The sequence below is a fragment of the Octopus sinensis genome, linkage group LG25 (genome assembly GCF_006345805.1).
Source record: "Octopus sinensis linkage group LG25, ASM634580v1, whole genome shotgun sequence".
Taxonomy (NCBI): Eukaryota; Metazoa; Mollusca; class Cephalopoda; order Octopoda; family Octopodidae; genus Octopus; species Octopus sinensis.
This window is the reverse complement of record NC_043021.1, coordinates 21,412,845-21,432,844: the sequence shown is the minus strand read 5'-3', so window position 1 is coordinate 21,432,844 and position 20,000 is coordinate 21,412,845.

Sequence of the window (20,000 nt, the reverse complement as noted above, 5' to 3'; positions counted from 1 at the left end):
AAAACTCCATATCAAAATCTTACTGTATCAGGTTAATCTTCTAACTAAAACCAACAAAAATGTATGTAAATATATGGAGGCTGTGCTCCATCATGGCCTTGGCTGAACTGGCTAAAACAAACTGAAAACTCCTGTGTGTTGTGTCAGTATCAAGCATTTATTTTTGTCGTTTTTGTTGTTTCTTTAATATATATCTGTTCTTAAAAAAAAAAGTGTATATATTTTGTTTTTCTTATGAATCCTGTGTTTTGTGTAGTGTGTGCGTGTGTATGTGTGTTTGTGTTAATTTATACAGCGTTTGTGTATTTGTGTGTGTGTGTGTCTGTGCTGGTATATGAGATGTATGTGCGCTTTTGTTTAAATCTTGCTATTTCTTTCTTTGGTTTTAAGAAATGTGTGTGTATGGGTTGTATATATATATGTGTGTATATGTATGTATGTATAGGTGTAAGTCCATTGCATTTGTATATTTCAGTATGCGTGTGTGCACATATATATATATGTGAATATTTGATCTGTGATAGCTTGTATATATGTTTGTGTGTGTGTATGTGTGTATCTGTGTGTATGGGTTTGTGTGTGTGTTTGAGTATATATTTATATATTAGTTAGTGCATGTATAATTAGCCCTGTGTGTGTGTTTTATGCTGGTTAGTATTTATATATATATATATATGTGTGTATATATATATATGTGTGTGTGTGTGTGTGTGTATATATATATATATAAATATATGTATATATATATATATGTATGTATATATATATATGTGTATATATATATATATGTGTGTGTATATATATGTGTGTGTGTGTGTGTGTATATATATATATATATATGTATGTATATATATATATGTGTATATATATTATATATGTGTGTATATATTATGCGTGTGTATGTGTAAAGCTGTGTGTTTGTTGGTGTCTGTATAGATATCTATGCGCATGTGTGTGTGTGTGTGTGTGTGTGTAACAATGTATGCATAATCACAAACAACAGAGGGGGGTAGGGTAGAATGAAGGAAGGAAAGAAGGAAAGAAAGAAAGGAGGTGAATGTGTGTTAAGATGGAACTGTTGTAATAGTAGTAGTAGTAGTGTAGTAGTAGTAGTAGTTGCCTTTCTTGTTCTTGTTGCGATGCGGTTTTTGAAGTTCTTGGAATTTATATACAGGAGATGATCTGTATGGTATAATACAATATCTTCAAATGAGAATTAAGCAAGGAAACAATAAACAAAAAAAATAAAGTATAATAATAATAATAATAATTATAATAATAATAATAATAATAATAATAATAATAATAATAATAGTTATACTAACAAAATGAACAAAAAAGTTTTCTACGCAAAATTACTAACACGTATAGACCAACCACCAAGATATCCACACATAATCTTACGTATACATATATACATGCATATATATACACATGTACATAGATGAATGTATGTGCATGTATGTATATGTATGTATGTATTATGTATGCTTGTAAATATGTATGTGTATATATGTGGCTGTGTGGTAAGTAGCTTGTTTACCAACCACATGGTTCTGGGTTCAGTCCCACTGTGTGGCACCTTGGGCAAGTGTCCTCTACTGTAGCCTCGGGCCGACCAAAGCCTTCTGAGTGGATTTGGTAGACGGAAACTGAAAGAAGCAAGAACAGGTTGTTATGGTTATGCCAGATTTTCAGTTTCAACCCCACTGTTCTGTGGTACCTTGGGCAATTGTCTTTACTTTCCCACAATCCTAGAGTCAACCAAAGCCTTGTGAGTGAAAATTATTTGGTGGAATCTTTATGGAAGACAAATGGCAAGACTGAGTGCTTTTGTTTTTAGATGGGAGGTTTAACCTGCTGCCTGTTTTAATACTTTCACCACAGTTTGACCATTTTGACCATTGGGTTCTTTTTACTTGTTTTCAGTCATTTGACTGCGGCCATGCTGGAGCACTGCCTTTAGTCGAGCAAATCGACTCCGGGACTTATTCTTTGTAAGCCCAGTACTTATTCTATCGGTCTCTTTTGCCGAACCGCTAAGTGACGGGGACGTAAACACACCAGCATCGGTTGTCAAGCAATGCTAGGGGGACAAACACAGACATACACACAAACACACACACACATACATTTATATATATATATATATACATATATGCGACAGGCTTCTTTCAGTTTCCGTCTACGAAATCCACTCACAAGGCATTGGTCGGCCCGGGGCTATAGCAGAAGACGCTTGCCCAAGATGCCGCGCAGTGGGACTGAACCCGGAACCATGTGGTTGGTTAGCAAGCTACTTACCACACAGCCACTCCTGCGCCTTTGGCAAAAAAAAAAAAGAAAAAAAAAGAAGCCACACCACTGCTGTGATCTTCTTTGATATAGAGGGTAATATCTCGAAAGAAATAAGGTAGTGAGCTGGCAGAATCATTAGCACACCGGGCAAAATATTTCGTGGTATTTTGTCCATCTTTGTGTTCTGTGTTCAAATTCCACTGAGGTTGACTTTGCCTTTCATTCCTTTAGGGCAGTGGTTTTCAACCAGGGTTCTGCGGAACCTTAGGGTTCCGCCAGTACAGTCTAGGGGTTCCGCAAGAAGTTACAAAACTGCTAAAATCGGCAGTAATTTTTAATTCTCCTCTGCAGATATGTGTGCATAAGACAATTAAATTATTGAACAGGGGTTCCTTGAGCCAGTGAAATGTTTCCTTGGGGTTCCGCTCCAGCAAAAAGGTTGAAAAGCACTGCTTTAGGGAGCTGATGAAATAAATACTAGTTGAATACTGGGGTTAATGTAACAGCCTTACCCTTCTCCTAAAATCGGCTCTGTGCCAAAATTTGAAACCAATATTTTTCAAGAAATACAGTTCCTACATGAAGCTAGTTAGTCTCTCAAGTCAAAACTTGTTTTTCGTGAATGAAGGAAACTGAGGCCATCAGGAAAAACATGTATGTATCATGCAACCATTTCAATCCAAAGGTGACTGTCAGAACCTACTTTACAAATTAACCGTTTGATTATTCAAAAATTAATGTCATCACATTGCCTAATCAGCATACCTACAAATAACACATGATATATGGTGTTAACATGTGAGACCCTCTTATACCAAATCTTTGGATTCCGGTTTTTACAAGGGTACTTTACAGTCATTAAAATATACTGGTACAACACTGACCTTCTGGACACTGGTGGTTTTGAGCCTCTTATAATCCACACTTATTTACGTACAGGAACTTAAAATTCCCATGGCTACAAGTCTTATTTACTTGGTGATCATGTTACACAGTAACTTGCGCAGTACAATACTAATAAATGTGTATAATTTATGCTAATGTACAAGTACCTGTTTTTCATTTAATTATTAAAGCAAATTTAAGTAAATATTTAATTTAGAGGTGACCACCCCTGGTTTAGAAAGTATTTTGCGTAGGATATGAGCAGTTTCCATGAGCACTATCTTTTGAATTTCTGCCATTTTGGGGTTTCCTGGTATCTGAGCTTGGTAACAATCAGCCCCTTTCGCTATCATTCCCAGGGCACCTATGACAACAGGTATTGTTTTAGTTTTCAGGTTCCACATTTTGTTGATTTCTATTTCAAGATCTTTATATTTGCTCATTATTATTATTATTATTGTTAACGGAGCTGCTCAACACTAAACATTGCGGATCCACTTTTGGTTAGGATCCTTCCACGACAATGAAACTAGCTGAATATTCTTTCAAGACATCTAAGGAAGCACAACAGTTCATTTTGTCACTTGTACCCGAAAAACAGCACACCACTTTCGAAGCATGCTTGGAAATCAGGTAACAGGGGAGAAGCCAATGTCGTTACAAGAGCAATGTTAGATAAGGCACAAGCAGTCTGGAATAGATGGATGTTCTTTGCACGTTTGCCGTACAAAACGATGGCATCAAATATGAAACTAGGTCTAGTGAAAGAGGTGAATCACCAGAATCTTTCAAATAAGTATGAAGTACAACGTCTATGTAGGGAGCACCTATACTCTTATTTGTGGCAAACTGGAGCATGTATGTTTGTGTGTGTGTGGTATATATATACACACACACACGCACACACACACACACACACACATATATACACACATAAATATATATACACATATATATATATGTACATATATATATGTATATATATATGTACATATATGTATATATACATACCTACATACACACATACACACATGCATACACACACACCACACACACACACAAGCACACATACATAGTAGATTATAATTATTTATTGCATGCAGCCGGTACTTCCCTCTATTGGCTTTTGCAGTTTGTCATTTTCTGTGTTTCCCCACCGTGTGTGCATGTGTATGTATACATGCTTTTACCCCCCCCACCACACACACACAGACACACACACACAATTTCAGAGAATTGTAAGAACCTATGGAAATTAAAACAAATTGAAATAGTAAAAAAAAAAATGCCATTGATTGGTTGAGTCTAAGATCAAGGGGTGAGCCTTAACAAGCTCTTGTTCTGCTTCATGAATAAGATTAGTTAAATGTACTTCTGCAAATAGTGTTAATGAAGTCCTATGTTCTTTTTCAAAGAACTTCTTAAATAACAATAGGAAATTTAATAAGTCAACACTCCATTTGTGTGTGTGTGTGTGTGTGTGTGTGTGTGTGTGTGTGTGTGTTTCTTTAAAGTTCTAAGAGGAATTTCTTTCTGTCTTTCTTTCCCATGAGTGTGTGTTTTATTTTGTTTTGTTTTTTCTAACTTGATTGAAGAAAGCTTAAATTGCTTGTTTACGTACCTGTTATTTTCTAGCAAAATAATTAGGCATTGTATGGGTTTATGTGCCCAAAATCTCAGGTGAGATATTGTAAACATTTCATGCCATTTCATTTTTGGTAAACAAAAAATACAGGAGTGGCTGTGTGGTAAGTAGCTTGCTAACCAACCACATGGTTCCGGGTTCAGTCCCACTGCGTGGCACCTTGGGCAAGTGTCTTCTGCTATAGCCCCGGGCCGACCAATGCCTTGTGAGTGAATTTGGTAGACGGAAACTGAAAGAAGCCTGTCGTATATATGTATATATATATATATGTATATATATATATATGTGTCTGTGTTTGTCCCCCTAGCATTGCTTGACAACCGATGCTGGTGTGTTTATGTCCCTGTCACTTAGCGGTTCGGCAAAAGAGACTGATAGAATATGTACTGAGCTTACAAAGAATAAGTCCCGGAGTCGATTTGCTCGACTAAAGGCGATGCTCCAGCATGGCCGCAGTCAAATGACTGAGACAAGTAAAAGAGTAATAGCTATAGGAATAGGTGTGGATGTGTGGTAAGAAGCTTGCTTCCCAACCACATAATTCAGGTTCAATTCCACTGCATGGCACTTTGGTCAGGTGTCTTCTACTATAGGCTTAGATTAATCAAATCCTTCTGAGTAGATTTGGTAGAAACCGAAAGAAACCCATTGTATGTGTATGTGTGTGTGTGTGTGAGGTATATATTATATATGCCATGATAAAACTCTGAGTTTCGAATGCCAGAGTGGAAATCCATGCCGCCATCTCTTCAGTTATCCGGCCACTGGAAAAATACTGGCCGGATAACTGAAGAGATAGCGGCGTGGATTTCTACCTCGGCATCTGAAACTCAGAGTTTTATCATGGCTACCAAATAATTGTCACATATTACATTTACAGATAAATTCCTCTATTTACATAATATCGAGGTCTCATTCTTTCTTTTGTTGTCTTACCATTTTTATCAATATATATATATATCACGTGATCACGTGACTGACCAGACCATCAGATGTTGTTACACATCGCTGGTCACAATGCGTTTGCATTGTTTTTTAGCCTTCGAATGACGCCATCCCGCTGGCTAAGCGAGCAGGCCAACAGAAGAAAGAGTACAGCAGGGATCACCAGCCCCTGCCGGAGCCTCGTGGAGCTTTTAGGTGTTTTCGCTCAATAAACACACACAACGCCCGGTCTGGGAATCGAAACCGCGATCCTGCGACCGCGAGTCCGCTGCCCTAACCACTAGGCCATTGCGCCTCCCATATATATATATATATATATAAAACAGAAAATAAAAGAATTCTTGAATGTGGATAGGCTGTGAAAGCAGCTTAGAAAATCAGGTAAATGCCCTTGAAGATGAAAAAAAGGGTCAGCAAGCCTTAACATAGAATTGAACCCTGTATGTCTCAGATTCTGGATGAGTGCCGTGTACCATTCTTGCAGAAGTGTCTTCTACTAAACCAATGCTTTGTTAGTGGATTTGGTAAATGGATGGAAGCACTCCGTCGGTCCCGACGAAAGGGCTTCCGGTTGATCCGAATCAACGGAACAGCCTTCTCGTGAAATTAGCGTGTAAGTGGCTGAGCACTCCACAGACACGTGCACCCTTAACGTAGTTCTCGGGGATATTCAGCATGACACAGAGAGTGACAAGGCCGGCCCCTTGAAATACAGGTACAACAGAAACAGGAAAGTAAGAGTGAGAGAAAGTTGTGGTGAAAGAGTACAGCAGGGATCACCACCACCCCCTGCCGGAGCCTCGTGGAACTTTAAGGTGTTTTCACTCAATAAACACTCACAATGCCCGGTCTGGGAATCGAAACCGTGATCCTATGACCGCGAGTCTGCTGCCCTAACCACTGGGCCATTGCGCCGCCACATTTGGTAAATGGAAACTGCGTGAATATACATGCATAGCTTTCAGTTAGCAACTCTTGCACAAGCAGGCTGTTTGTAAGTCTCTCTCTCCACTGATTGAAATATAAGGAAAAGGCAATTAATAAATGGAAGTGAATATGAGCAACTACCTTTACAACAATCACTACAATGTCTGTGGTCATAGCTTCCATAGGTGCTAAACGCTAAACAACATTATGGATTTTAGTTTGAAGGTGATGATTGCCTTTGGCTCTGTTCTTAGGTTTTTGCTGTATGATCAAATACGAAGAAGATAATTGGACATTTGAGTCAGGTGAGTTGCCGTAACAGCTAAGTGCCTCACCATCTTCATCGTTTAACGTCCGCTTTCCATGCTGGCATGGGTTGGACAGTTTGACTGAGGGCTGGTGAGCCAGAAGGCTGCACCAGTCGCCAATCTGATCATAAATGCATAACCAATGGTCACTCTCTGACTGGCCAGCACAAACAACTTTCTAAATATATATGTGTGTTTGTGTGTATGTATATATATATACACACACACACACAATATATATATACATATTACACATATGTATATATATATACATGTATATATATATATGTATATGTATATATATATGTATATGTGTGTATATATATATATGTGTGTGTGTGTGTATACATATATATATATATATATATATATACATACATACATATAATATATATGTGTGTGTGTGTGTGTGTGTGCCGGTGGCACATAAAAAGCACCAACTGATTGTGACTGCTGCCAGACTCCCCTGGCACTTGTGTCGGTGGCACATAAAAAGCACCCACTACACTCTTGGAATTGTTGGCATTAGGAAGAGCATCCAGCTGTAGAAACTTTGCCAGATCAGATTGGATCTTGGTGCAGCCTCCTGGCTTGCCAGTTCTCAGTCAAACCGTCCAACCCATGCCAGCATGGAAAGCAGACAATGGACAATGATGATGATGATGATGATGATGATGATGATGATGATGATGTGTGTGTGTGTGTATGTGAAAGAATGAACCACATACATAACGAGGAAAGAAGTGGACCTCAATATCATTGAAATATAGGAATATTATTAATGTATAATATATCCAACTTTACATTCTCAGTACAAATGCCACAAGAGTTGACTTTGCTTTTCATCTTTTCTTGATCATTAAAATAAGTACCTGTTGAGCACTGAGGCTGCTAAAATTGACTTCCCTCTTCCCCACTGAAGTACTGGTCTTGTACCAAAATTTGAAACCAATATATAATATAATATAATATATACAATTATCATCATCATCATCATTTCACGTCTGTTTTCCGTACTGGCTTTAATTGGATGGTTGTGACATACCTTTTGTATAGCCAGAATTATCTTGTCCAATATAGAGTGAGTAAGGTTATTCAAGGAAAACTTGAAACTTGGCTGCTCTTTCTAGCAGTTCAAGTGACTATACTCTTTTACTCTTTTACTTGTTTCAGTCATTTGACTGCGGCCATGCTGGAGCACCGCCTTTAGTCATGCAAATCGACCCCGGAGCTTATTCTTTGTAAGCTCAGTACTTATTCTATCGGTCTCTTTTGCCGAACCGCTAAGTGACGGGGACGTAAACACACCAGCATCAGTTGTCAAGCAATGCTAGGGGGACAAACACAGACACACACACACACACACACACACACACACATATATATATATATATATATATATACATATATACGACAGGCTTCTTTCAGTTTCCATCTACCAAATCCACTCACAAGGCATTGGTCGGCCCGGGGCTATAGCAGAAGACACTTGCCCAAGATGCCACACAGTGGGACTGAACCCGGAACCGTGTGGTTAGTTAGCAAGCTACTTACCACACATTCCACTCTTGGACTGGCAGTGTTATAGTGGTAGTGGTGGTGGTATCAGTAGTGTTATTTTTGTGGCTGTTTAGATTCATGTCAGACACAATCTGGCAGATTTTTGATTAAAGTTATTCTGATTATGGTCACCTTGTGTGTGTGTGTGTGTGTGTGTGTGTGTGTGTGTGTGTGGTGTGTGTGTGTATGTGTGTTTTAATATTCTGTCATAGAGATATATATGTTTTTATAGACACTTGGCTTCCAACATAGCTTGTATATATATATATATATATGTGTGTGTATCAATGTACACACACACATGGATGCATGCACTACGGACTTCTTTCAGTTTCTGTCTTTCGAATCCACTCAGAAGTCTTTGGTTGGCTGGGAGCAATAGTAGAAGACTCTTGCCTTAGGTGCCATGCAGTGGGAATGAACCCAGAACTATGTGGTTGGGAAGCAAGATTCTTACCATACAGCCATGCCTATGCCTATATATGTATATATACATCAATACACGCACTCATATATATATATAATATATAGGTGCAGGAGTGGCTGTGTGGTAAGTAGCTTGCTTACGAACCACATGGTTCTGGGTTTAGTCCCACTGCATGGCACCTGGGCAAGTATCTTCTACTATAGCCTTGGGCCAACCAAAGCCTTGTGAGTGGATTTGGTAGACGGAAACTGAAAGAAGCCTGTTGTATATATGTATATGTATGTGTGTGTGTGTGTTTGCGTGTCTGTGTTTGACCCCCCAACATTGCTTGACAATTGATGCTGGTGTGTTTACATCGCCGTAACTTAGTGGTTTGGCAAAAGAGACCGATAGAATAAGTAGTAGGCTTACAAAGAATAAGTCATGGGGTCGATTTGCTCGACTAAAGGAGGTGCTCCAGCATGGCCACAGTCAAATGATTGAAACAAGTAAAAGAGTATATATGTATATATACATACAGTATTATATATATATATATATATATATATATATAAAGTTAATCCAAACAAGAAAAATAAAAAAGACAACAACGCAAAAGGTGGAACAATTAAAGTATTATTAGGCGTAAGGGTGAAAAAAATTGAATATTAATTAACAACATCAATTTAAAACATCAAGTGGCCTAGCATATAAAGACTGGGATACAGTAAAAATTACTTGTATATATATATGTGTGTGTTTATATGCTGAATACTTTATCTAAGCAAATTTCTTTTTTTTGTACCTTGAATGTCATATCATGGTAATTAAGAGGAAAGTTTTTTTTTACAATGTTTCTGGTTAGTTTTATATTCATTGTAGCTTGGCTTCAGTGTTTTGTATATTCTTACCATTTTCATTTCCTTACTTTTTTTTTTCTTTTACATACTGTTTTATGAATGTGCCATCCAGAGTTAGATTCATTTTACACACCCACACCCACACCACAAACACCAATATTGTCTAAGTCAGCTCTTACCCAGCAGGCCTATGATCACAGGTGTTCTCATTGTGGCCATCATTTCAAAGTTTCTTTTTTTTTTTTTTTTTTTTTTCTCTGGTTAAACAGTAGAGTGTAATGTAATATGAAGGAAACTTGTCTGCTACATTTTGTAGATTATAGAAATTCTGTCATTGGTTTGTCATTTGCTTGTTGTTTCTGTTCTACTTCATTTCACTCATTTTCTCGTCTGGTTCATGTCTTTAAGCCATGAACACGGAACAAACTCATTTCTTTGTTCATCTCTGAAAACTAAAAACAAAACCAGAATATGTTCCTCTCCTCGCACAGATGTTGTGTCTTGGTAATAACTGTTAAAAGGTGGTGGAGAATTGGTAGGATCAACGGAGCATCAAAAAAATTGCTTTGTGGTAATTGTTGTGGCTATTTGCAATCTGAGTTCAAAACCATCCACCATCCCCTGAGACCAATAATTTTGCCTTTCATCTCTCTGGAGATGATAAAATAAAGTAAGTGCTACTTGAGTTCTGGTGTCTATTTAATTTATTAAACTTCTCTCCCAAAATTGCGGACATTATGTAGGAAATTTTTATGATTAATGTTTTAATATAGGCATTACGGATCTTTTCGGTTTGAACGGCAGTTTTTTTCTAGCGGTGTCATATGAAATTGTCACCCATAATTATGACCCTAGTATCGATCTATTGCATTTCAATCTGTTTTAGGGTTAGGGGTGGGGGGAAGGGTATCTTTTTTTCTTCACAAATGTAAATAAACCCAATCTGTTTCTTAAATGAGGGACATATTCATATGGCACAGAATGATTTTTTTACCTCAATAGACGTCAGTGATTGGTTGAAATTGCAGAAATTGAAGAAAAAAACAACAAATATCTTACAAACTATAGAATTTTCTCTATAAAGCCAAGAGAAAAAGATGTTTTATAATCACATTCTACCAGTTATACAAAGTTTAAAATATTTTAGTTACCTAGAAATTATGTTAAAAACTGCTGTTCAAACCGAAAAGATCCAACATTACCTATGTCACATACTTAATGTATGTGGGTTGTTTATGTGCATTTTGGCTGTGGGATTCATTAATAGAAAGGTCCCTTTAAGATGTTAGGTTATTAAAAACACTGAATTCCTCAAATCAGATAAAACAAACTGACTCGCAGTTCAACAAGACTGGCAGATATTGATATTTCACTGTCATTTCAGCTCTTCAGCACTATATGCCTGAACCACATTGAGACAAATTCAAATCACTGGTCTGAAGTATATGAGGGTGTCCTTGGCTTTAAGGATATTGTGAAAGCCTAGCCGGAAGCCCAATGTTCCCAGTTCTTTTACTGAGCTTAGAAAAACTGGAACATCACTGCAATAAGTGTGTGAATCTGAGACAGGAACATGTTGAATAAAATCCTAATTAACTGATTCTCCTGTATTTTCTTTTACCCTAAGCCAGGAACTTTTCAGCACCCTTAGTAGAACTTGAATCCAGCATGTAAAGTGTCAAAGAAGTGCCAATAAGCGCTTTTTACCTGACATGTTAACGATTCTGTCTGCTCACTGCCTTTAATTAATCTTTTAATATTCTTTCCTAATTTTGGTACAAGGCCAGCAGTAATAAGGAGTGGGGTGGGGTGCAAGTTGATTACATTGACTTCAGTGCTCAGCAGAATGTCAACCCTGAAAAGGTAAAGGTAAAAGGCAAAGTCTGTTTCAGTGGGATATGATCTCAAAATGCAAAGAGTCAGAGAATATGCCACTAAGCATTTTGTCCAATGTGATAACAATTCTGCCAGCCGGCCATCTTAATTAACCCTTTGATATAAGAGCTGATTCAGGTCGTTATAAACCACCCAACCCTTACTGGCATAGAAGTCAGACAAAGAATTATCATCATCATCATCATCATCATCATCATTATTATTATTGTTATTGCTGTTGTTGTTGTTGTACAGATGTCTGAAGTGTCCTCTTTTTCCTCTAGTATCAAGAACAAGAACAAGAAGCAGAATATACCGATAAGCTTTGCTTGCATTCTGTCTGTGTATGAGAGAGAGTGTGTGTGTATGTGCATGTAGTGTGTGTGTGTGTGTCTCTGTGTATTTGAGTGTGTGTGCGTGTCATATGTGTGTATGTGTCTCCATGTATTTGTGTGCGTGTGTTTTTGTGTGTGTCCATGTATTTGTGTGTGTGTGTGTGTCCATGTATTTGTGTGTGTGTCCATGTATATGTATGTGCATGTAGTGTGTGTGTGTGTGTCTATATGTGTTTTGAGTGTGTGCGGTCGTATTTGTGATGTAGGTGTCTCCATGTTGTATTGTGTGTGTGTGTGTGTGTGTGTGTCCTTGTATTTGTGTGTGTGTGTGTGTCCATGTATATGTGTGTGTGTGTGTCCATGTATATGTGTGTGTGTGTCTCCATGTATTTGTGTGTGTTTGTGTGTGTCCATGTATATGTGTGTGTGTGTGTGTGTCTCCATGTATTTGTGTGTGTGTGTGTCCTTGTATTTGTGTGTGTGTGTGTCCATGTATATGTGTGTGTGTGTGTCCATGTATTTGTGTGTGTGTGTGTGTCCATGTATTTGTGTGTGTGTCCATGTATATGTATGTGCATGTAGTGTGTGTGTGTGTCTCTATGTATTTGAGTGTGTGTGCGGTCGTATGTGTGTATGTGTCTCCATGTATTTGTGTGTGTGTGTGTGTGTGTGTGTGTCCTTGTATTTGTGTGTGTGTGTGTGTCCATGTATATGTGTGTGTGTGTGTCCATGTATATGTGTGTGTGTGTCTCCATGTATTTGTGTGTGTTTGTGTGTGTCCATGTATATGTGTGTGTGTGTGTGTCTCCATGTATTTGTGTGTGTGTGTGTGTCCTTGTATTTGTGTGTGTCCATGTATATGTGTGTGTGTGTGTCCATGTATATGTGTGTGTGTGTCTCCATGTATTTGTGTGTGTTTGTGTGTGTGTCCATGTATATGTGTGTGTGTATGTCTCCATGTATTTGTGTGTGTGTCTCCATGTATTTGTGTGTCCCCCCATGTATTTGTGTGTGTGTGTGTCCATGTATATGTGTGCATGTGCGCGCGTGCACCTGAGCTAAAGAAATTTTGCGGATCGCATGCAGCATATTAGTGTGCACCAGTCAAATACTTACGTCATTGATGCTGGCATTATCAGACCGAATACAACAATACTATTTGATTTTATTACAGTCGGAGCAAGACTAAGTATAAGAATAAGGGGGAAAAAATAAATAATAGTTAAAGAAAATACAATAAAGGGGGGGAAAAAAAAAGACCCCCGAAAAGAAACTGTAAAGAATTAAAAGCATATTTCAACTGTTTTGGGGGTTTTTGCTGTGAATGGATGTAATCTGTGAAGCTATGCAAGTGTCTTTGTTCAGCCTGATTCTATCCAAAGAAGCAACACTACTTAATTCTTCAGCTGTTTACTGACATTTCTGGGGAAAAAGAAAAAGAGGAGATGAAGAATGAATGAGTGGGAGAGGGACAGTGGGCAAAAGTGAGAGAGAAAACAAAGAATGAATGAGATAGAGAGAGGGGGGAGAGAGAAGGGAGAGGGAGGGGATGTAAAAGCAAAAAAAAGCTGGAGGGGGAAAAGAATAGAAAGGGAGAGTGAGAGAGAGAGAGTGAGTGAGAGAGAGAGAGAGACAAGGAGCGAAAGAGTGTGACAGAGAGTGAGAAAGAGGGAGAACGAGTGTTTAAGAGTAAAAATGGTGGTGGTGGTGGGGGGGAATGAATGGAAGAAGACAGTGAGAGAGCAAAGAGAAAGAAATGGTGTAAGAGAGAGAGAGAGAGTGAGAGAGAAGGTAGACTGGGAGCAAAAGAGAGAGGGAGGGAGAAAGAGGGAGCAAAAGAGAGAGGGAGGGAGAAAGAGGGAGCAAAAGAGAGAGGGAGGGAGAAAGAGGGAGCTAAAGAGAGAGGGAGGGAGAAAGAGAGAGCTAAAGAGCGAGTGAGGGAGAAAGAGGGAGCAAGAGAGAGAGGGAGGGAGAAAGAGGGAGCAAAAGAGAGAGGGAGGGAGAAAGAAGGAGCAAAAGAGAGAGGGAGGGAGAAAAAGGGAGCAAAAGAGAGAGGGAGAGAGAAGGTAGACTGGGAGCAAAAGAGAGAGGGAGGGAGAAAGAGGGAGCAAAAGAGAGAGGGAGGGAGAAAGAGGGAACGAAAGAGAGAGGGAGAGAGAAAGAGGGAGCAAAAGTGAGAGAGAAAACAAAGAATGAATGAGATAGAGAGGGAGTGAAATAAGGAGCAAACAAAAAAAGCGAGAGAAAGGTTAGGAGAGTGAGAAAGAAAAGGAAAGAGAGAGAAATGGTGAGAAGGAGAGAGAGAGAGAGAGAGATAGAGAGAGAAACAGACAGATAGGGGAAAAAAGTGATTCAATTTAAATCAGATTGTTAGATTTAAAAGAAAGTATTTAAAAATGCAAAAAAACAAAAAATCAAAAATGAAAAAGTAAAATGTAAATGTAAAAAAATAAAAAATAAAAAAAAATAATGAAGAGAGAAAATAATGATTTAAAAAAAAAAAAAGAAAGATATAAGTCGGGGTAGCAACATGAAATCCCTCTCTAAATTCATTCTTACTTCTCTTCATTTGAACCGCTACACACTTGCACACTATAAAATTTCGCTAACATTTTGGTCATTTATTCATAGTCAGCATATTTAATAAACTGACTGTTAGAACCCACCACGACCACCACCACTGCCATCACTGCCACATCATCCTCAACTCCACCCCATCCACCCCCATTACTACCACCAAAATCAGAAAATAAAAACAAACCTTGATAATACAGCAAAAATCATTTTATTCTCTCTCTCTCTTTCTTTCTCTTTCTTTCTCTCTCACTCTCTTTCTCTCTCTCTCTCTTTCTTTCTTTCCTTCACGGTAACTCGAGAAAATTTATGATCAATTTTGCTTCAAAATGGGGAAAAAGTAAAAAGACTTTCAACTGATTTAATACTTAAATTTCACTGCAGCGTGTAACATATCAAAAGAATGCACACACACACACACACATACATATGTCTTTTATATCTTTTGACATTGACATTGCTGCCTGTGCCATGTTTCTCTGTTATGTCCTTCACTTATGGTTAAAAGAAATTTCATTGGAATGAACAAATTTCCTCTGAAGAAGAATATTTAATGAACTGTTTCCAACATTAAAATCCAAAATATAGAAAAAAAAAACCCAAAAAAAAAACCAAAATAAATAAGACCAAAAAAAAACCCGAACTTTCTATTAAAAAAAATAACAGAAAGGTAACGAAATAAACTCTTCCAGAAAATGAAGTCAAAAGTTGTTGTTTAAATAAAAGAATTTGCTGAATAATGTTGAATAATGTTTAAATGCATTGCTAAGCCATTTCACTGGTGCATATGCTGGTTCCAAAATGGATATACTGTGTCCTTCTGTGTTGTAAAAAGGTAACTTAAATGGTTGGTGAAGTGACAAGAAGAGTATTCAGCCATAAATGTTAGCCTTGGAACAATCAAATGACCCGTGACCAGCATGGCAAATCATTATCGTCATCGTCGTTGTCATCGCCATCATACTCTTTTACTCTTTTACTTGTTTCAGTCATTTGACTGCGGCCATGCTGGAGCACCGCCTTTTTAGTCGAGCAACTCGACCCTGGGACTTATTCTTTGTAAGCCTAGTACTTATTCTATTGGTCTCTTTTGCTGAACCGCTAAGTGACAGGGACGTAAACACACCAGCATCGGTTGTTAAGCAATGCTAGGGGGACAAACACAGACACACACACACACACATATATATATATATATATACGACAGGCTTCTTTCAGTTTCCGTCTACCAAATCCATCACAAGGCATTGGTCGGCCCGCGGCTATAGCAGAAGACACTTGCCCAAGATGCCACGCAGTGGGGCTGAACCCGGAACCATGTGGTTGGTTAGCAAGCTACTTACCACACAGCCACTCCTGCGCCTATCCTTATTTAATCTCCACTTTTCCATGGTTGCAGGGGTTGGATGGAATATATTTGAGGTAGATTTCCTATGGCAAAATACCCTTCCTGTTGCTTGTTGTTTGTTCCTTCTCGAGCCACGCCTGGCTCATAAGGGCCGGTTTCCCGGTTTCCTTGGCGTATTGGTTCCCCACCTGGATGGGACGCCGGTCCGTCACAGGTGAGCTGCAAAATACAGGAGGAAAGAGTGAGAGAAAGTTGTGGCGAAAGAGTCAGCAGAAGGTCACCATTACCTTCTGCCAGAGCCGCGTGGAGCTTAGGTGTTTCGCTTATATATTTCTTTATTGTCCACAAGGGGCTAAACATCAACCCCAGTGTGAAACTGGTACTTTATTTATCGACCCCAAAAGGATGACAGGAAAAGTCGACCTCGGCGGAATTTGAACTCAGAACATAACGACAGATGAAATACCGCTAAGCATTTCGCCCGGCGCGCTAATGTGTCTGCCAGCTTGCCTAAGGTGTTTCACTTATAAACACACACATCGTCCAGTCTGAGATTTGAACCCACAATCCCTCGACCACGAGTCCTCTGCTCTAACTACTAGGCTATGTGCCTCTACCTTCCTGTTGCTTGCCCTTGCCAGACATGTTCTTGTAGGGTATTGCAAATGAGCAACACTGCATGTATGACAGTGCCTCTCGTTTACAACTACTTTGCGATGTCAAGGCGAGGAGACGCAAACACTCACACACACAATAGGCTTCTTTCAGTTTCAGCCACAGTGAATACAGGACAGAATTTCTCTTGCAGTTGGACCTGTCTTTATTGTAAAAGCCTCTTCAGCAGCCGAAAAACCTGCAACATCACCATCATTTCTGTGTCCACTTTGCCATGCTCGTATGAGTTAGATGGAGTTTTTAGAGGTAGATTTTTCAATGGCCAGTCCTTTTTTTTGTTAGCAGGCAAGGTAATATTTCTCCATGGTGAGACATGTTTGCTTAGATTATTGGAAACAAATGACACTGCTTCTGTGATAATGACATTTATTTACATTTGTCACATGATGTCAAAACCAAGAGAGGACAAAAACGCATGCACACATACACACGTTCAAACATATACATGCTCACATACATGCATATATACTTTATTATTATGGCTGCCCCCTCGTTATTGAGTATGGCCATTGCACGAAGCTTAACTGTTACTGGTGCTGTGATCGAATGTGACTTTTTAGCCCAGCTAAAGATCTACAATGTCTTGTACAGAATTGGCAGCTAAAACCTTTACCGGTAATAGCCGGCTGTAGTTGTAACTGGGCTTCATGTACCTTTAGTACAAGTTTAAGTCCTGCTGAATTACACTCTCTTCCACATGCCCGACAGATATGATTAGTATGGTGTGTTACACCACCACCAGTGGCCAGGTTGTCACTCATCTGTCTCATTTTATGACTACGAAGATGACTCATTATACATACATACATACATACATGCTTACACACACACTCATGGTATATGTGTTGAATACCTTTGCATTGGACTTATGCAGAGTTTTTTCTTTCAAACTTGCTGATATATATGTTTGATTGACTAAACAAGACCATAGTTCAGGTATGTAATTGACATGTGTATAAAGTGTGTATGTGTGTGTAGATAGGTGGATAGATAGATAAACACACAGGGATACAGAGACATTTGTGTAATTATTGAGATATGGATACCAGAAACATTACTACAGATGAAGATATTTGATATACATATATATAAAACATATAAAACCATAGCTATAAAGATATATAGCCACAGATATAAAGAGACAAAAGATTGTGAGAACTTCATCATCAGATTTTAGACAAAATTGCATGGACGGAATGGAGATTACAGATTACAGAGTATGGAGTGGCATGCAAGGAATATTCTTCTTCTCATTCTGGCAGTTATGAAATAATCATTTTCGGATCAATTTATTGTCATTGTATGAAATACAATGACAAGTAAATTGCATTCGCATTGCAGGATGGAGAGAAAATACATGAATAATAAAGAGAAAAAAATTAAGATGAAAAATACCAAAAAAACAAAAAAAAAACAAAACAAATATATATAACTGGAAGAAAACAAATGAGCAGAGATAGAATAATTAATATGTAATCAAATGAAATAGTAATAATGGCAATAATAACAGGGAATAATACCCCATTACAATAAGGGTTTTTATTTGGACTGGACTAGGTAGGTGCAAGGGCCTTGGTTCTTTTATATTATTTTTTTTATTTTTCTCTTTTTTTTTTCGTTTTGCTTTCTTCTCCTGGTCAGGATGTTGGGTTGAGTAATAGTTGAGTAAGTAGTGGTTGATGGTAGAATGAATTGTAAGAGGTGATGGTCATGTAGTATTGTAGTGTTGTGCTATTTATTTTAGCCACTCTAACAGAGAACAAAGGAACAATAAAGTTGCCGCCTCTTATTGAACAAAAAGAGGAACTGGATTTGATAGGTCTGCTAATTTTGTTTGCTAAACCACTTTTCTCAGATACACCATACAGCAGGCTACAAGAAGATAGATTAGAATGCTTTACATTACAGCACAATATTTTACAATGCAGTACAACATAATACAATACAATATATAATAGTACATACAGTACATTAGTGGTGCATCGTCTGTCATTTCAGTGCCCGTATTGTGTACAACAGAATATATCTATAGATTTTTAGCCAACATAGTATATACAGTAATCCCTCGACTATCGTGGGTGTTACCTTCCAGGAAACCCTACAAAAGGTGAAAATCTGCGAAGTAGAAATAGTACTGTACTGTATATTTTTCTTCTCTTATTTTTATAATTTGTACATATTTATTTTATTATGCATGCAAAGCAACACCATGGAGGAGTAAGGAAGATGGATGGATGGATGGAGATATGCTCTTCTTGGCTTGTCTAACAAATGTTAACAGAATCTAGAAGAACAAGTCAGTATTCAATTGGTTTGGTTATTTAGGGCTCGAAGATCCAAGGAAGTGGCCAGTAAACAACTGACAGGGTCCTCTGTTAAAAAATAAACTGCAAAACAGAGCAACATCACTGCTTGTTTTAATTTTGCAAAGAGCAACTTTGCCAGCGGGGTGTGTGGAAAAGTTGGTCTTACTCCGCCTTGCAAAGTTTCTCTCACAGATCCTGAATTGTTGCAGGCCTATGAATCAATGGTAGTCCATCCAAGACAGAAAAGGCGGCGAGTTGGCAGAAACGTTAGCACGCCGGGCGAAATGCTTAGCGGTATTTCGTCTGCCGTTACGTTGTGAGTTCAAATTCCGCCGAGGTCGACTTTGCCTTTCATCCTTTCAGGGTCGATAAATTAAGTACCAGTTACGCACTGGGGTCGATGTAATCGACTTAATACCTATGTCTGTCCTTGTTTGTCCCCTTTGTGTTTAGCCCCTTGTGGGTAATAAAGAAACAGGTAGTCCATCCAAGACCATCCTCAGTTTCATTTAGGGACATATCAAATGTATTTTTTTTTGTTTTTTTTTTTCTCAGATGAAAGGATTTGTGACTTGTGGGATATTTTGGATTTAGTTGCTATTTCTAGCAGGAAAAGCATTTACTTAAAATCTCTCTCTCTCTCTTTAACGAGTAGTGGTGGTAGTTGTTATTTTCATGTCAAATATGCAGATATCTCTTCTTCGATGCTATATTTTATTAGACAAACTTAATATTCATTCCATTCCTCTTTCCACACAACGGTTTATGTAAGATTTCATTGATTTATAACAAATCTTTTTGTTGTTGTATTTTTTATGTTTTCTACCCCTCCCCCCATTCCCACCACATTTTGGTTATGATTATAGACTGGTGTTGGTGGCAGTAGTGGCTACAATGCCAACAGAGCAGAGGAGAGAGAGAGAGGAGAGAGAGAGAGAGAGAGAGAGAGAGAGGGGGGTAGGAGGCAGAGATAAAAGCTGTCACATTTAAACATAAATCTAAGACACTCCTCACCCCCCCTGCACCCAACCTATCTGCCCAGCTTCACCTCTC